Source organism: Ochotona princeps, chromosome 29 (genome assembly GCF_030435755.1).
Source record: "Ochotona princeps isolate mOchPri1 chromosome 29, mOchPri1.hap1, whole genome shotgun sequence".
NCBI classification, from domain to species: Eukaryota; Metazoa; Chordata; class Mammalia; order Lagomorpha; family Ochotonidae; genus Ochotona; species Ochotona princeps.
Genome location: NC_080860.1, coordinates 22,716,789 through 22,724,167, shown reverse-complemented (window position 1 = coordinate 22,724,167; position 7,379 = coordinate 22,716,789).

The following is a 7,379-nucleotide window of genomic DNA, read 5'->3' as shown; positions in this document are numbered from 1 at the left end:
CTGTGAAAGACATGCCTGGTAAAGAATAATGGACACAACCACATCTTCACTACAGATAAAATTAACACATTTTTATTAATAATTGCGAAATATCATTTAACACACATTATGTTCCCATTTTCTCCTATCTTTCTGGAGATCTTTTTGCAACCATTAAGGTGAAAATTAGGTCCATGGATTGCACTTGGTTGATGTAATTATTACAGCTCCTTTGACCTATACGAAGTTCCCAGCCTCACTTTTCTGCCATGCACATTGCTTGTGAAAGATGTCGGTTATTTTGTAGAACTCTACATGGGTTTGGGCTGTTTCCTCTTAGCTTTCTTTGATGCATTCCTCAAATTGCCATACGTTCTATGAACTGGTAGGTCAATCTACTGCATTAGGAGATTTAATTTAGGGTGATTTCCTTGGACAGTATTTTTCTTCCTAGGTGGTGCCACGTACCTTCCATGACTTTCTTCAGGAAACAGATGGTCCTGCTAGCTCCTTCCCAAAAATATCATGGCCGATAACAAAGACGGGGTGCTGTCAGTGAGCCACACATGCGAAAAGTCCTCAGGCATCCACCACGGATGCTTTATTAAGCCATTGATGAGCGTTGTTTAATCATCTATTTCATTAGATGGCGTAAGTGTCAATTTCTCTAATTCTTTCATCCCCACTACATTTCCTGTTTCTGCTTTAAGACCCCAATAGCTGTCTGAAGCCACAAACACTAAACCCTAACCTCTACTTAAGCCACTGCCAAGTAGTAATGTGCAGGATTTCACAGCACCCATTTTGAATCATTTAATTTTGCAGTTTGCACTTAGCATTTGTAGACCTTGGTTGACCCTAAATTGCAGAAAGTGGGGCCAAAGACAGGGGATTGTCATACTTTATTTAGTATTCTCTCTCACGAGAGAGAGAGGGAATTTTCTTCATTAATGTTTCCTCATGCTGCAGTGTGATTTGTAACTATGGGGCAGACCAACTAATTGCTTGACTCTGACCCTCTACCTACCAAGTTCCATAGCAATGGATTGGAACATACCCAGCCTGGCATCCAGGACTGCGAGAATCTGCACCTTCTAAAATTCCACATGCCTGGAGAGTTTCAAATGCTATAAGAATGAAGCCAACTTCAGACATACTTGTTCTTTCTGGTGGTCAAACAGTGAAAGAGGTGAGGATTCAGAACAAATGCTGGGGGACTCCAGGTGGTACCTGTTGCACTACACGGTACTTCTTGTCCTTTGCCACATTTCATTAATGGCCGGAATCACTGCAGTCTCTTCACACACAGATGGTCAACAGCTACGCGTGGTTAACAGCCTCGTGTCTGAATAACATCCACGCACTCCCTGGCTCCCTTCACCTGTGCGCCAGGCCAAGGGAGAGGTGGAGAGCTGCTTGCTCATGCATCTTCTCCTAAATCATTTTCTGGCAGGGGCTTTGGGAAGGAAAGGGGAATTGTGTGAGTAAATAGAGTTTTTCCTCTCCAGTCCCAATGGGGTTGCCTTTGTCAGCATCAGCCAAAGATGGCAGATTGGAAGTGACTCCACGTGTCTCTGGAGCTTGGCTAGGCAAACAGCTGGAAGTGAGCATGCGTCTGCATTCCCTTGTGAATACCTGGAAATAATGTATTTTTCTCTGTGCTTTCAAAGTGAAATGATTTCATAAAATACTCTAGGAGGCACCAGTGCAGTGCAGGAAAGCCAACAAACTGCTCTTGCTACACCTGCTGCGTTGAGCGGCAATAGGCAATGCGTGTATGTTTTGTGCAGCCACTATTGCACTTGCAAAAGTTTTGCCCTCCCCACATCCCACACCCCTGTACTGCCAACACTGTTACTGATCTTAGATGGGCTGCGAAAGGGTGGTGTGGGACAATAAGGACATTTAGATTTGTCACGTCCTAGTCTTTTTCACTAAGCTTCCCCATGCTCACCCCTACTGGGAACTTCCTCACAAAGAGGAGAGTCCTCCAGGCAAGTGTCTTGGAGAGGTTTCTGGTGGAGTTTCAAGAGAATGCAGAGGAGGGCAAAGGGCTGTGTACAGAAAGCCAGGGGCTCCAAAGAGTGTGGAGACATGCAGTTGGCCTTGAAGGCAGGTGCATCCTAAGACTGGGGTTCCTCTTCCTAGCCTTCAACATCCCAGTTGGAACAGATCTTTGCAGGAAGCTCAGACTGACCGACCCCACTGTCCAGCCCACACTTATGCCAATGGATACTACCGCCTATCTAGTCAGGCCTGCCCCCAGCCCCGACTCTCATGCTCAGCTGTGGGAGCCACAGCCCATCAGAAAAATGCCCATAGTTTCTTTACTAGGCTCTGTTTGGTAGGTTTCCCAACCCTAGTTTCCTTGTGTGCCAGTGAGTGACGACTGGTGGGTAGTAGGCAGCTGTGGCTGATGCTAACTAACCCAGCTTAGGTCTCCCACATGGGTGCATTGGTCTAATCCACAAATGTCCTCCAGTTTCTGTCTTTGAAACCTTTCAGTGTCAGCCCCCTTGCTTACTTGCAAGTACAGTGACCTTATCAACGAAAGTCTCTTAGAAGTCACTCCTCACTAGCAATGTACTCCCTTAGCAGTCTCCCCTCCCATATATCCCATACCCCATTTCCTAAGCAATCCACATCCCCCATGCTTGTGAGTATATGGGTTTCCTAGCCTAGACTTCCAGAAATTTGGAGTGCTGACCTGAAACCCTGCCCATCCCAGATCCACCTGGGACCCTAGATCCAGTCCACCAGCAGGCATCCTGGCCTGGGACCCTACCCATCCACCCACCAGGAACTCATGCATGTTTACAAGACTCCAAGCCTTGCCCACGAATGCACCATGCCAACATGCCAGCCTGGGGCCCTATCACTTCTCCCCTGCTGCACTCCATCTGCCTGGGATGCATGTGTATGAGTTCCCAGGTCCACTCTGCTGACCCACAGCATGAATCCCCAGGCCCCCCGATGCCAGCTAGGTGTCCATATAAAAAAGACACCTAGGTGCCTGTGCAAGGAAGACACCTAGGCCTAATCAAAGTGGTCTACACTCATGCTCCTTCCAGCCTCTAACTTGACAATGCTGGCCACGCCCATTTAGTTACTTTGCAGCTCATACTAAAGCTGAGCCTATGATTTGAAAGGTATTGTGTGGACTGGGAAATATCTCTTCTGAGTCTTCCCAGACGCCTATCCACAGCTCTGAAACACCCTTAAAGGCTTTGGCTAGGAGAGGTCTGGAGGGACTCCCTGAGGATGCTAACAACTGTTTCCAGGAGCATCTGTGTGTTGACTGTTGATCCAACTTCAGTCTACATGTGTCTGTGGTTATTCCAGAATAAAATGAGGGCTGAAGGCTGTCAGAGAAACGTGGAACAGTCAAGGTTCTGGTGGCTCATGGGTCAACACTGTCATAAATCCTGAACAAGGGCACAGAGGAGCCAGAAAGCAAAGTGACTCTGGACAGGCCAAGGCAGGAAGAAGGGGAAAACATTGTGTAGCACAGAGGCTTCCGCCAGGATTGATGGGAAAGGACTTCTGGTCCCAAGGGCAGACTCTGTGATGGACTCAGTGATGGAACCCACTGCATTTCCACACAAACATTGCCATTTCACTTACCCTGAGCTGTACAAACTGAAGCAGGACCAGAAGGAGATAAACAAGGATACTGCTGTACACCCTATGGAGGAGCAAACGATGGAGGTGCCCACGTTCCTTCAAACAGGAAGAGCTAAGCTGAAAGAAGCACAGATGTTTTGTTGGAGAACTAAGGTGTTGGCTGCGTGCTTTCCTTTCTCATTGATATTGCTGGAACATTTCGCATTTCCATAAGAGGTTCTGAAGTCCTAGCTGGGTATCCTTTTTAAGATATCCTACTAGTCACCTGATGGAAGGAGGAGGACAGATGGTGTGGGTGAGGACTGATGCAGCCAGGCTGATAGGAGAATGTGGACAAAGGCAGCTGCAGGAGAGGCCAGCCCCAGGGTAGCAATTTGTTATGCCCACAGGTCTCCATTGTGCAGTAGAGCCCCCGCAGGGAGACATGCAGCTAGACCTATGTGCTCACACACAAGCCTTTGCCCATGTAGGTCTCACGATTTAGGAGGCTGAGCCAGGGGCACATGGTTAGGCTATTTATTTTTCAGATGCTTGGAATGTCCCTTTGTTTCTCGCGAGAGGGCTGTGTATGCTGGCAGTTGAGCTCACGTGGGCCTAGCCCGTCGGCAGTGAGGAGGTGCCTGGGATTCCCTGGCCAGTGCCAGCCTTGCCAACTCCCCTGGCATCCCCCTCCTCCTGTGTTCTTTGGTCTCTCCATGTGAAGAGTGGAAACACAGATGCACACTGAAATTGTTTCTTCAGGGAGATGGGCTGCTTTTGATTCTAAGTCCAACATCTAATACAACTGTGTATCTTAGGAGAAAATAATTTTTTTTAAAAAAAGGGCAGCTTCACAAAGACATTCTTGGTCACCTTGCGCTTGATGATTCGACAGTATTTTGCAGGCCATTCATGATGAGCAGGTCACCTTGCTAGACATGGGATGACTTGATATGGTGATTGCAATCCATGAAGCTCGGAGTGTGGAAGGAAGGATGGATGGTAACTCCCCACATCTCCAGGAGATATACTGAAGTTTCTGAGATGGATTTCACAGCCTGTGGTTCTCCTCCCTGTCCACCCCATGCCTTCATTTCAAATGGAGACAATAGTCTTCTTCAGCTTCACTTTCATCAGCTGAGCAGGTAAGTAATTCAACAACATTTTATTGAGTGCTTATGCCACGTTAGGACTTTTCTCGAATCTTACATTATGTCAGTGATGAAGACGATAATTTTAAAGATGGACGAAGAGTAGGGAGAGATTGAGAAGAGAGCTTTTTACATGGATATTAGGGAAGACTTGTGTAAAAAGGGGACCTTTGAACTGGGAAATGAAGGAGACACACAGATACCTGGGGAAAAAGCAAGTGCCGAGCTGAAGGCTGTTTTAGGGTAGCTTGGCTGTGGATGGGGAAGTGGTGGTGAGCCATGAGGAAGAGGGTGTATACTCGCATAGTTCTAGATAAGCACTATGAATTATTCAAAGTATCCTGGCAGTGGTTGACTCCATAATAAACTTCATTTAAGATAACCCAATAGCACAGAATAATAAAATAATGACATTTATGTTTCCAGATATGTGTGTCCACCCTGGAGAAAGAAAGAGGTGGGTGGGTATTGAGCAGGAGTCCTGAGAAGGTTTTTATCAAATCACTCCACATGTTATGTCTGGGAGAGCCTGGCTAGAGGGGCAAACAGCAGTGAGACTCACACTAAGGGCCATATTGTGGTAGAGACATATGGGAAGAGGAGGCAACATCAGGAGGGTAACTGAGGAGGCTTGTGATGGGAAAGTGGGCTCCTGAGGGCAGGTGGACAAGCAGCCTGAGCAAGGGACCATGCTCCTGAGGGCAGCTGGACAGGCAACCCAAGCAGGGGACCCTCATTCTCCTGAGGATGGCTGGACAGGCAGCCCAAGCAGCGAACCCTCATTCTCCTGAGGGCAACTGGACAGGCAGCCCAAGCAGGGGACCCTCATGCTCCTGAGGGCAGCTGGACAGGCAGTCTGAGCAGGAAACCCTCATTCTCTTGAGGGCAGCTGGACAGGCAGTCCAAGCAGGGGATCCTCATTCTCCTGAGGGCAGCTGGACAGGCAGTCCGAGCAGGGAACCTTCATTCTCCTGAAGATAGCTGGATAGGCAGCCCAAGCAGGGGATCCTCATTCTCCTGAGGATAGCTGGACAGGCAGTCCGAGCAGGGAATCTTCATTCTCCTGAGGACAGCTGGACAGGCAGCCCAAGCAGGGGACCCTCATTCTCCTGAGGGCAGCTGGACATGCAGTCCAAGCAGGGAACCTTTATGCTCCTGAGGATAGCTGGACAGGCAGTCCAAGCAGGGAATCTTCATTCTCCTGAGAGCAGCTGGACAGGCAGCCCAAGCAGGGGACCATCAGTCCTCACCTTGCTCCTGAGGGTAGCTGGACAGGCAGTCCGAGCAACGGACCCTGAGGCCTTGGCCTGCTCCTGAGGGCTGACTGCAAGGCACTGTGATTTCCTCTTATTATCAACCCAGAGAGTTGACTTTCACCCTGACTGCATCAACTTTCTTCCTTTTTTTTTTTTTTTTAAATCAAGAGGTGATATTCTCAACTCTTCATAAAATAGCTTGCACATTGTCCTAGTCTGTTCAAGATGTGGCAATACATACCTTATCTGGGGTGATTTGTGTGTCATAGAATTCTATTCCCCATGGTTCTCCAGGTGCAGATGTCCGAGAGTAGGGCACTATTGGATTCCGTCTCTGGGGACAGCTGGCTTTCTGCTTTGCAGGGATGCACCTTCTATATCTGCACCTGGCAGAAGAGACAAATAGCTCTGCTGCTTCTTTCCTGCTCATTAGTCATACAGTCATGACTCACCCTGTGAAGTCTAAAGTTTTCAACACTTGATTCTGTTATCATAAACAGTACATTGACTGCTCCATTCAAGTTTTCATAAATGCCCTTTAAATAGGGTGATGGGACACAGTGGACCAATAAACACATCCTCCTAATACTCTCATCATATCAGCTTTATTTTAACATAGGAAGCTTGGAGGGCTATTAGCCTTCAGACCATAGCACATGAGTACTAATGAGAGCAAAATGATGAGTTTGCAATGGGGTCATGGAGGTAGCTGGGCCATGGACTGGGTTGCATCATCAGACTTCACAACATTTGTATTTCACATTTCTACATATTTTCTGTATATTGCTGACCTTTGAGCCTGATAATCTGTTATTGAAACTGCCAAAGTTAAACTCATAAATACCAACAGTAGACAACAAAGGGTTGCAGGGTTTGCAAACAGAACATATTCAATTTGGGCACAAAAAAGTAGGAAGGGTCACTTTGGCTTGCTATGTGGCTTGTTTATTTATAATCTTCTTTGTTTCAAACTGTAAGCTTCCAGCAGGTAAAAATCTATGTTTATTGTACCCCATGCTGCTTGCATAAAGTCGGATTAAGTATCTAGGGGTAGCATGAAGTTTTAAAAATGCATGATTGCAGGGCACATGGTGATGCTCTATTGGCTAAAGCCCCTGCTTTCATACACCGGGATCCCATATGGGTAGCAGTTCATGTCCCAGCTACTCCACTTCCCATCCAGCTCCCTGCTTGTGGCCCAGAAAAGCAGTAGAGGATCCTGTGCCTGCATAATTCCGGAGGAAGTTCCTGGCTCCTGGCTTCAGATCAGCTCAGCTCAGGCCATTGCAGCCACTTGGGGAGTGAATCAGCAGAAGGAAGATCTTTCTCTCTGAATCTCCTCTCTGTATATTTGCCTTTCCAATAAAAAATAAATACATAAATCTGGAAA